The sequence below is a fragment of the Artemia sp. Qi Xiang Cuo genome, chromosome 14, assembly GCF_049724085.1.
Source record: "Artemia sp. Qi Xiang Cuo chromosome 14, ASM4972408v1, whole genome shotgun sequence".
In the NCBI taxonomy this organism is placed as follows: Eukaryota; Metazoa; Arthropoda; class Branchiopoda; order Anostraca; family Artemiidae; genus Artemia; species Artemia sp. Qi Xiang Cuo.
The window spans coordinates 39,824,518-39,837,390 of NC_142807.1; positions in this window are offsets into that span (position 1 = coordinate 39,824,518).

Sequence of the window (12,873 nt, forward strand, 5' to 3'; positions counted from 1 at the left end):
TTACCATCCAATCTTTTTGGTCACTTAAAAATGGCACTAGAACTTTTAATTTCCAGTCAAATGAGCCCTCTTATGATATTTTAGTACCACTTGGTCGATAGACCAAAAATATTTTTAATACACACACGCAGAAACTTACACACACACAGAAACTTGCACATAAACATATAAGAACTTACACACACACACACACACAAAAACTTACACACACACACAAAAAATAACACAAAAAAAAAAACAAACACACACAAAAAAACTTAAATACACACAAAAATTTACACTCACAAAAAAACTTACACACACATAAAAACTTACACACACACACACACACAAAAACTAAAACACAAAAAAAAACAAAAACACACACAAAAAAAAAACTTACACACACATAAAAACTTACACACACACACAAAAAAAATTTACACAAACAAAAAAAACTTACACGAACAAAAAAAAACTTACACACATACACCTACACAGCTTAAACAAACAAAAACAAAAACTTACACACAAAAAAAAAGAAAAAAACTTATGTGAGTGTTGAAAATGATTTAATGACATTATTTTTGTTTTTTTTTTCTTGTCACAAACTATTTTTTTATCATGAACCATTTAGAGACCAATTTGATCAACATTGAGAAAATTAAAATAGAATCATTACTGTTATTCATATTAGTGTGTAAGCTGCAAACAGGCAAAAATATTCTGAACTTTTTTTTTTCTTATAGCATTGACTTAGAAGACATTGTTAGTCTCTTCTATAACTTCACTAATACATCCTGTTGTCAATCAAGCCATCTCCTCCAAAACTCTTTTCAGTCAGTTCTTGTTAAAAAAATTTTTTATTTCAATTCACTCACACGGATTTTTCTACATTTGAACCAGAGAATGGACATAAGTTTAACATTTGATTGATCGACTTGGAGAAAGTTAAAAGAGAATCGTTACTGTTATGATATTAGTCCGTAAGCTACAAACTTACAAAAATATCCAGAACTTTTTTTTCTTATAGCCTTGACTTTGAAGACTTTGTCGCCCTCCACTATAACTTCACTAATACATCCTTCTGCCAATCATGCCATCTCCCCCCAAAACACTTTTCAGTCATTTCTTGTTAAAATTTTTTATTTCAACTCACCCACACGGGTTTTTCTACATTTGAACCAGAGAATGGAACTAAGTTTCACATTTGAACGATAGAATTATATTTTCCATAATTTTCTTATAGGAAACTAGAGTTTATTGTAAAAAAACACACACACACACATAGAAAATTACAAACACACATACGAACTTACACACACACACACACACACACAAACTTACACACACACACAAAAACTAACACACACAAACAAAATTCCACAAACACAAAAACTTACACACACACACAAAAATATACACGCACGAAAGAAATAACACACACATAAAAACTTACAGACACACACAAAAACTTACACACACACACAAAAAAAAACTTACACACACACAAAAAAAAAACTTACACACACACATAAAAACACACACACACACAAAAAAAAATTTACACACACAAAAAAAAACTTACCCACACAAAAAAAAATTACACACACACACACACAACTAACACAAACACACACAAATACTTACAAAAAAAAAAAAAAAAAAACACTTCTCTTATTTTTTAAAGCGATTTCACGGCAATATTTTAGTTTTTTTTTCTTGTCCCAAACTATTTTTTTTATCATGAACCATTTGGAGACCAATTTGATCAAGTTGGAGAAAGTTCAAATAGAATCATTACTGATATTGATATTAGTGCGTAAACTACAAACCGACAAAAATATTCGGAACTTTTTTTTTCTTATAGCCTTGACTTTGAAGACATTGTCGCCCTCCACTATAGCTTCGCTAATACTTCCTTTTGTCAATAAAGCCATCTCCTCCAAAACACTTGTCAGTCATTTCATGTTTAAAATTTTTTTATTTCAACTCACTCACATGGGTTTTTCTACATATGAACCAGAAAATGGATCTAAGTTTCGCATTGGATTGATCAACTTGGAGAAAGTTCAAATAGAATCGTTACTTATATGATATTAGCGAGTAAACTACAAACTTAAAAAAATATCCATAACTTTTTTTTTCTTATAGCCTTGACTTTGAAGACATTGTCACCCTCCACTATAACTTCACTAATACGTCCTTCTGTCACTCAAGCCATCTCCACAAAAACATTTTTCAGTTATGTCTTGTTAATTTTTTTTTATTTAAACTCACCCACACGGGTTCTTATACATTTGAACCAGAGAATGGAACTAACTTTCAAATTTTAACGATAGAATTGTATTTTCCATAATTTTCTTATAAGAAACTAGAGTTTATGGTCAAAAAGCTTTATTAGCTCAGATTCTAGAGCAATAGTTTATTTTTCAATCCATACCTGGACTTAAGTTTCACCTATGAATCAACGAATTGTATTTTCCATAATTTTCTTACAAAAGTTTACGGACAAAAACCCTTATTAACTTAGATTTTTCTCTAGCAACTCACTTTCCACTATAACTTCGCTAATACATACTTCTGCCAATCAACCCCGCAGCACAAAGAGACACCAACAGTCCAAATAAACACAAACATCCTAAAGAGACATACACAGTCAAAAAAGACTCAAAACATCCCAAAGAGACACACATATCCCAAAGAGATACATACAGACCAAAAAGACTCAGACACCCCAAAAAGACACACAGTCCAACGAGACACACACACCCTAAAGAGACATACAGCTCAAAGAGACGCACATGGCCCAAAGAGACGCACACATCCAACAAAGACACACAAAGCCCAAAACGACACAAAAACAGTCAAAAGAGACACACACAGACCAAAAAGATTCAAACTGAACAAAGAGACACACAGCCTAAAGAGACACACACAGGCTAAAGAGACATACACACAGCCCGAAGAGACACACAAAGCCTAAAGAGACACACACACAGCCCAAAGCGACAGAAAAACGCCCATATAGACACATACAGGCCAAAAAGATTCAAACACCCCAAAGAGACACACATAGCCCAAAGAGACACACATGGCCCCTAAGAGACACAAACCCCCAAAAGAAACACACACAGAACAAAATGACTCAAACAGCCCAAGAGAAACATATAACTCAAAGAGACGCACACGGCCAAAAGAGACGCACACATCCAACAGAGACACACAAAGCCCAAAACGACACAAACAGCCAAAAGAGATACACACAGATCAAAAAGATTCAAGCTGTCAAAAAGAGACACACAGCCTAAAGAGACACACACAGCCCAAAGAGACACACACACCGGCTAAAGAGACACACACAGCCAGAAGACACACACAAAGCCCAAAAAGACACACACACCACAAATAGACATAAAACGCCAGTACATATACTAACAGGCCCAAAGATACACACAGCCTAAAGAGACACACACCGCCTCAAGAGACACAAACAGCTCAATGAGACACAGACAGCCCAAAGTGAAACAGAACCCAAAGAGACAAACACAGACCGAAAAGACTCAGACAGCCCAAAGAGACACAAACAGACCAAAAAGACTCAAGACACCCAAAAAACACACACAGTCCAACGAAACGCACACACAGCCTAAAGAGACACACATCACAAAGAGACACCCACAGCCAAAAACGACACATACAGCTCAAAGAGACGTACACGGCCCAAAGAGATGCACACATTCAACAGAGAGACACAAAGCCCAAAACGACACAAACTGTCAAAAGAGACACACACACAGACCATAAAGATTCAAACTGCCCAAAGAGTCAAACAGCCTAAAGAGACACACACAGCCCAAAGAGACATACACAGGATAAAGATACATAAACACAGTCCTAATATACAAAAAAAGCCCAAAGAGAAAAACACACCGCCAAACGAGACAAAAAACGCCCATACAGACACATACATACAAAAAAGATTCAAACACCCCAAAGAGACACACATTGCCCAATGAGACACACATGGCCTCTAAGAGACACAAACAGCCAAAAGAAACACACACAGAACAAAATGACTCAAACAGCCCAAGAGACACATACAGCTCAAAGAGATTCACACTGCACAAAGAGACTCACACATCCCAAAGAGTCACACAAAGCCCAAAACGAAACAAAAAGCCAAAAGAAACACACACAGACCAAAAAGATTCAAACTGCCAAAATAGACACTCAGACTAAATATAAAAACACACCCAAAATAGACACACACACAGTATAAAGATACAAAAACAGCACTCATAGAATAACAAACCCAAATGAGACACACACACAGCACAAACAGAAAAAAAACACCCATACAGACACATACAGGAAAAAAGATTCAAATACCCCACAGAGACACAAATAGCCCAAAGAGACACACATGATTCCTAAGAGACACAGACAGCCAAAAGAAAGACACATAGACCAAAATGACTCAAACAGCCCAAAGAGACACACATAGCCCAAAGAAACACAAACACCCCAAAGAGACAAACACAGCCCAAAAAAACTAAAACAGCCAAAAAAGACACAAACAGAAAAAATAGACTCAAACAGTCCAACGAAACACACAGCCCAAAGAGACTCACAAAGCCCAAAGAAACACACACAGCCCAAAGAGACACAAACAGCCCAAAGAGACAAACACAGACCAAAAAGACTCAAACAGCCCAAAGAGACACACAAACAGAACAAAAAGACTCACACAGCACAAAGAGACACACAACCCAAAGAGACACACACAACCTCAAGAGACACAAACACCTCATAGAGACACAGACAGTTCAAAGATAAATACAACCCAAAGAGACAAACACAGACATAAAAGACTCAAACAGCCCAAAGAGACACATACAGACCAAAAAGACTCAGACACCCCAAAAAGACACACAGTCCAACGAGACACACACAGCCTAAAGAGACACATACAGCTCAAAGAGACACATACAGCTCAAAGAGACGTACACGGCCCAAAGAGATGCACACATCCAACAGAGAGACACAAAGCCCAAAATAACACAAACAGCCAAAAGAGGCACACACAGACCATAAAGATTCAAACTGCTCAAAGAGACACACAGCCTAAAGAGACACACACAGCCCAAAGAGACACACACAAGCAAAAGAAACATACACACAGTCCGAAGAGACACACAAAGCCCAAAGAGACACACACACAGCCCAAAGAGACAAAAAACGCCTATACAGACACATACATACCAAAAAGATTCAAACACCCCAATGAGACACACATTGCCCAAAGAGACACACATAGCCTCTAAGAGAAATAAACAGCCAAAAGAAACACACACAGACCAAAATGACTCAAACAGCCCAAGAGACACATACAGCTCAAAGAGATGCACACGGCTCAAAGAGACGCACACATCCAACATGGACACACAAACCCCAAAACAACACAAAAAACCAAAAGAGACACACACAGACCAAAAAGATTCAAACTGCCCAAAGAGACACACAGCCTAAAGAGACACACACAGCCCAAAGAGACACACACACAGGCTAAAGAGACACACACAGCCCGAAAAGACACACAAAGCCCAAAGAGACACGCATACAGCCCAAAGAGACAAAACACGCCCATACAGACACATACAGACCAAAATATTCAAACGCCCCAAAGAGACACACACGGCCCCCTAAGAGACACAAACATCCAAAAGAAAGACACACAGATCAAAATGACACAAACAGCCCAAAGAGACACAGATAGCCCAAAGAAACACAAACACCCCAAAGAGACACAAACACCCCAAAGAGACAAACACAGACCAAAAACACACAAACAGCCCAAATAAACATAAACACATCAAAGTGACAAACACACCCCAAAGAGACAAACACAGACCAAAAAGACTCAAACAGCCCAAAGAAACACAAACAGCCCAAGGAGACATAAACATCCCAAAGAGATAAACACAGTTTTCTTGCCATCTACATCCCTCTTAGTATCAACTTCTTTGTATAGCATAACGTTAAACTATTTTAAATTGACAACACTGTTCAAGCACCACTTGCGTTTTATACAGAACATGTCGGAGAGGTAGAGCTATCCATTATTAAAATTCTTTTCTTGCCATCTACATCTCTCTTAGTATCTACTTTCTAGTATACTATAACATTAGACTCTATTTTAAACTGACAACACTGTTCAAACGCCATTGAGGTTACCTTAACTTCTAATCACTTTAACCTTTTTTCTCTATCATCAAGTAAATGCTCTGGACAGGCACGTAGGAGAATAATGCAATTCTGGGACCGGAGTGGACTCCTCGCTCGTAACTGCTAATTACTTTGACGCTATTTTTCCACTGCCAAATGCTCTGCAAACTCAGGATAGGTATACGTCATTATCTTTAGAATAAATAAACTATACCTTCTAAATAATATCTCCAAAAATATTTCATTCAGAGATTTCACGTTAAAAAGTTATCCAATCACTAATTACCCCTTTTTTGATCTTGCCTCCTATCAATTCTGAGTTTCCGGCTAGAATTAGACAAAGCCCGTCTTAATCACCAATTTGGTAACCCTTTCGCAATAACAAAAGGCTTAGCAGTGATTACATCTCATTGTCAGCGACAATTCAATCAGATCAGAGTTGTGTAAATGGAATACCTTTTTCGCAAATTGAGTTAGCTTCTATGTCATAGGCAGAATATTTGAATTCCTTTAATTCAAATCACCTATCAAGTTATCAAAAAATATTTTAACTAGAATTTATAGGCAATACCTGTTTAGAAAAAATCCACGTAAATTATGTCAAAAAAACTTGTCCTTCATAACATGTTATGCAAAAAATGTGAGTCACATTAGAAAACCCGTCTGGTAAGGTAAGTATCGTTCGTAGTAATAGGTGACCGACCCTGACAAGCCAATGTAAAACCAGTGGCTGTGACTTGTTTTTCCATTTAATAGTTTGCATACAAATCCTCCTTTTCCCTTTTATGAAGATCTCGATGGAGGGGGGGGATTGCTCATATAGCCCTCTCCTAATGTACGCTACCGCCTACAAACAATACAGGAAAAACAAATCTTTTTAAATTACGACTGATAAAAGAAGTGACTTTGGGGGTTATGATCTGGTCTAACACGTACTGGAGATTTTAATGTTGAAACAATATTTTTCTCCAAAATGCCTTTAAAAGATCCTTCATTCACCTTATAAGCTCGAGTTGGTTATATCCCCACAAATTGTACAATAGAGACCATATCTTTTACTATTTCTTAAATCACCTTAAATATCTAGATAACGGCATCTTTTATTTTTAAAACTGGAACTGGGTTTATAAGCTTTGAGTTATCTGAGGTTCCAACTACTCTGTACTGCAAAAACTATGCACCAAAAGTGACCAAAAATATGACATTAAACATCACTCAGAAGCAATCTGAATCAGAAGCCATGGCTGCACTCGTAGTTGCAGATTTTCTGTACCCTTTTCCAGTATTTTGCCAGTTGGCGTATGTCACCATGCATATGGGGGGATTCCAGTCCTTGGTAATGACTCGTTTAGCACCCAGAACAGCATTAAGAGCTGTAAAGTCGAGTTTTTATAGAAAGAGCCTGTGAAATTTGACTCCCAAAACTATCACTCTCTGTATAACACGCAAGCTTTTCATTCAAACCAGAAAAATACAGCATGTTTGGAAAAAGCTTGTTTCTGAATGATAAAGAACTGTTTTTCAAAACAATTAAAACTTGTAAACATAGCGGTGGAGGAGATATTTTATTTACATAATAGAAAAAAGCGTGCTTTGCCGTTTCTATCGAATATACTCATCATATTCTTAAGATTTTGTCTTGTTGGAGGGGAGGGGGCTAAGTGCTCCTGAAATTTGAATTTACTAGTAAAACGTTTTTTTTTTGGGGGGGGGGGAATAAAAGAATGAAAAGTGTACTCACATTGAAAATTGACGAATCCATTGTTTTCAAAGTTAATAATATATAGTGTACTATAATCAATGTGTTAAAACATATTGAAAATCGGAATGCAGTGTATGGACATTATATAGGGCTTTTGCTTGAGTACATTATAGCTTGCCAAGTTTTTTAAAAAACCGACTAATCAAGTTATCATATGGAGTAACCACCAGCTTTCTCTAACCGATTGACACACAAAAAATGAGTGTCACATTAGAAAACCTGTCTGCTAAGGCATGTACCGTTCATTGTAATAGGTGACTGACCCGTGGTAAGGCATATTACGCAATCACTGCCAGGATCAGCACCTCTCTTACTACTATCCTATTTTAAATTGACAATACTTTTCAAACGTTACTTTTGTATTATACAGACCACATCGGAGAGGTAAAGGTAGGTCAAGTCAAAATGTCATTCTATCGTTAATTTTCAATTAAGCTATTGAATACCTTCTACTAATGTCTCTTGTAGGCGTCAAATCTATTAAGTATCTGAGCATATTCTTTGTATTGTTGATGCAAGCATCCCATTCCTCATTCTTTAATTACCCGTGAGGCATTCTTGACCAACGCAATACCTTTATGCAAATACCTTTTCGCAAAAAATTTGCAAATAGAGTTATTTTTACGTCATAATTTTCAACTTAAAACCCTTCTAATTATAGTATCTCATTCCTCATACTTTAATTGCCCGCTACGCTTTCTTAACCAAAGTAATACATTTACGCAAATACATATTCGCAAAAAATTCGCAAATAGAGTTATTTTTACGTCACAATTTTCAACTTAAAACCATTCTAATTATAGCATCCCATTCCTCATACTTTACTTACCCGTTACGCTTTCTTAACCATCGGAAGTTTAATTTGGTTATTGAACTTAGAAGGAATTACCCTTTTCAAAAAACATTAGTCGTTCTATTAATGAACCCGTGAAACGAAACCAGTCAGATTGCATCACACAATCTCGCTCCTAGTTCCAAAACGTGGGTGTTACCTTAGAAACCCGTCTGGTAAGGCATGTACCGTTCGTAGTAATAGGTGACTGACCCTGGTAAGTCAATGTACCGGTTAAACTACACGCATATTCATGCCTCAGGCTTGTGTAAGTACATGTGTAATCAGCGTCAATTGATGCCTTACTACTCTTGCCTTCCAATCTTTTGTTACTCTTAAAAAGGGCACCAAAACTGTGAATTGCATTAGCTCCTTAACAAGTTTCTATGATATTTCTAGCCATTATAGAATGGTGCTGCCTATGATATTGCTTATCTGCCCTTTTGAAAACCTGCATGCCTACAGTTTTTATCTTTAATTGAAACTCCTAAACGTTCCCTAAAAGTGTCATCTTAATAACTTTTGCGTCATTGGTTACATTAACTGTAGTGGTAGCACTAAAAGTATACATATAGTGCCTTCTGGCTAGTTCAAAATCCATGGGCGCTCATAGGCTGATTTTTAGGGGGGGGGGTCTTACCCGGTCTAAATGGCACTTCCAGTGCTGTATAATTGAAATCTCAAGACAAAATGTCATAGGCAGCGCGAAAACGCTGCCTAAGTAAAGAGCGATGAGGGCACAATATATTGTTTTGTTTTTTAGACCAGGGCAATTCTTATAGAAAGGAATTTCATAGGAGCTTCAAAAAGAGCTCATGGAGGGCAACCAGCTTCCCCTCCCCCACGTCAATGACTTCCCCAAACATATCCAATCAAAATTTTGAGATATCTATTTTGTTCTGCGTAGTCTAAAGGTCCGGAAATTATGACTTTGAAAATGACAACCCTCCCCCCTCCACAACCCTCAGAGCAAGGGTTTTAAGTTATGCCCGGGGGATATAAGGTTTTTTATAGAAAGGGTGGTCGTATAAACCTCAAAGGGGGCTCATTTGATTGGTAATCAGAAATTCTACTGGCCTTTTTAACAGTCAAAAGTGATTGGAGGTCAACCAGCCCCCCCCCCGTAAACTTATTATTTCCCCAAACACATTCAATCATAATTTTTGGGATAGCCATTATGTTCAGTGTATTTGAAAGGTCCCAAAACTATATTTTTGAGAATAAACCCCCCCCTCCCTCAGGGCAAGGGTTGTAAGTTATGCCCTGGGAGCATCTAAGGTTTTTATAGAAAGGGTGGCCTATAAACTTGAAAGAGGGCTCATTGGATTGGTAATCAGAAGTTATAGTGCTCTTTTTAAGAGTAAATTTGAGCAGACCCCCCCCCCCACACACACACACAAGTTTTATTTTCCCGAAACGCATCTGATAGAAATTTTAAGATGGCCATTTGTTGTCGTAGAAACTTCGAAAAGTGCTCAATTGGTTGGTAATTGAAAGGGCAAGTGCCCTCTTTAAAAGTCAAAAGTGATTGGAGGGCAACTACCCCCCCCCCTCCCCACGCTGATCATTTCCCCAAATAATTCCAGTCATAATTTGTTTGACGTAGTTTAAAAGTCCAAAAATTATGTCAATGAGGATGAGAACCCCCTCACAGTCCTCAGGGCAAGGGTTATAAGGTATGCCCGAGGGTATTTAAGGTTTTTATTGAGACGGTGGTCGTATAAACTTCGGAGGGGGCTCATTGGACTGGAAATAGAAAGTTGAAGAGCTATTTTTAAGAGTCAACTTTATCGGAGGGCAGCTACACCCCCCCCCCCGTCATATTTTTCCCAAATGCATCCGATAGAAATTTTAAGATAGCCATTTGTTAAAAAAATATTCCAAAGATCTCTTAACACGGCCTTGGGGTGCCCCCCAGAATATGAGGGTAAGGGTTTTAAGCTATACCCCGAGGGGGGGGGGTGTAAGGTTTTTATGAAGAGGTGGTCTTCTGAACTTTAGAGTAGGCTCATTTGATTGGAAATGCATAGTTCTAGTTTCATTTTAAGTGTCAAGCGTAATGGAGAGAAAATAGCCCCCCCCCCCTCCCTGATATCCTCTTTTCCCCAAACACATTCGATCAAAATTGTGAGATAGCCATTTTGTAGCCAATAGTCTAAAGACAATATAACAATGCCTTCAGTAATATTAGAAATATTCAGTAATTTAATTAATATAATATAATATTCAGTCTTATATTCAGTAATATAAGAAATATTTAGGCGGACGTTGAACTAAATCAAAACAAACTATGAGCATGTGGACTTACAAAAAGGTGACAAAGCGATATGTCAAGAACAACTTATATTATTAAGGTAGAAAATTAAGAGTAAGTTGTGGGGGATTTTGAACTAGCCAGAAGGCACTATGTGTTTACTTTTAGTACTACAACTACAGTTGTGACGCTAAGGTGAAACTTTTAGAAAGTGTTTAGGGGTCATTCCAATTAGACAAAAAAAACTGTATACATGCAGGTTTTCCAAAAAGCATATAAGCAATATCATAGGTAACACCACTCTATAAATGCTAGAAATACCAAAGAAACATTTAAAGAAGCTAACTCAATTCAAAATAAAAATAATAAAAAGAGATTGGAGGGCAATCAGCCCGTCTCTCAAGCTGATTTATTTCCCAAAAACATGTAGTTACAATTTTGATACAGCTATTTTGTTCAGCATAGTACAACGGTTCAATAGCTATGTCTTTAGGGATATTGGGCATGTCAAACCCCCACAATTATGCCAAACTATGGATTATTATAAAAAAAAAATCGGAAAAATAAAAAATATTATACTTTTCATGAAAATGACTTTATCAATAAAAAAACGAATAAAAATTAATCTAATAAAAACTTTTTCCACAAAACAAGTTTTTCAAGGAAAAGCAAAGAGTTCCATTAAGACAATAAGAGAAATTTGAGGCCTATGCTATATGGACTGTTGTTGATACTGGCCTAACAACTGTGCAAAATCCTAAGAAAGTTTTGGCCCCAAAAGGTGCTAAGCAGGCTGGTCAACTAACATCAGCCGAGAGGGGTGATCTTGTAACAATATGTTGCGCAGTTACTGCTACAGATGTAATGATCCCTCTCTTTATGGTCTTTCACGGTGTTCATTTCAAGGATCGAATGGTCTCTGGTGCCCCTACTGGCACGAAAGATGCTGCTTATGTAAGCGGATGGATGACTGTTGAAACTTTCCAGAATTTCTAAAACATTTTCAAAAGCACACACGATGCAGTCTTGCGCCAAAAGTCTTATTGATTATAAATAAGTTACTGAAGATTATGAATATGATTTAAAAAAAGGGGAAGTACCTAACGTTTTTAGGAAAACCTTAATTAAGCCAATTTATAAGAAAGGTGATAAAAGTGAGTGTGGTAATTACCGAGGCATTAGTCTGGTCTCCGAAAGGTAGCAAATTACAAAGTAATATGATACTTTTTAGACTGAGAGATGCCGTAGACGAAGTTTTAAGAGAGAAACAGTGCGGTTTTAGAAAAGGTTGAGGATGCGTCGACCAAATTTTCACTCTTAGGTGAAATTCATTTTGCTAACATTTTCATCTAGCACGCTCAAATTATCAGTTTAATGTAAGTCTAGGAGTGGTTTTCTTCTTCATTTGATTCCATACTTTCCCGTCGTCTTTGCTGTGCTCCTTATGACAATATTCTTCAAAAAGATCCATCTAAACGGGAATAGAACGCGAAACCACTCAGCTACTAACCTCATTTCCTCTCTTAACCGTAGCAAAATTATTTTTTACATAAGTCTAATCACTTTAATGTATTTATCTGGTATACCACTTCGTTACAAGTCTTTTATTGGCTGAATCAAACGGCTGTTCATAATCTATAAAACTGTGGAATGAAGAGGTCTAATGACTCGGACACTCCTAAATTATTAATCATAGGCAGCGCAATAGCGCTGCCTAGTAAAGAACGATGTTGGCACAATGTATTATTATTATTTTTCTTCCATTAGACCAGGGCACTTCGTGTCAAAAGAGTTGTCGTAGAAACTTTGAAAACGGCT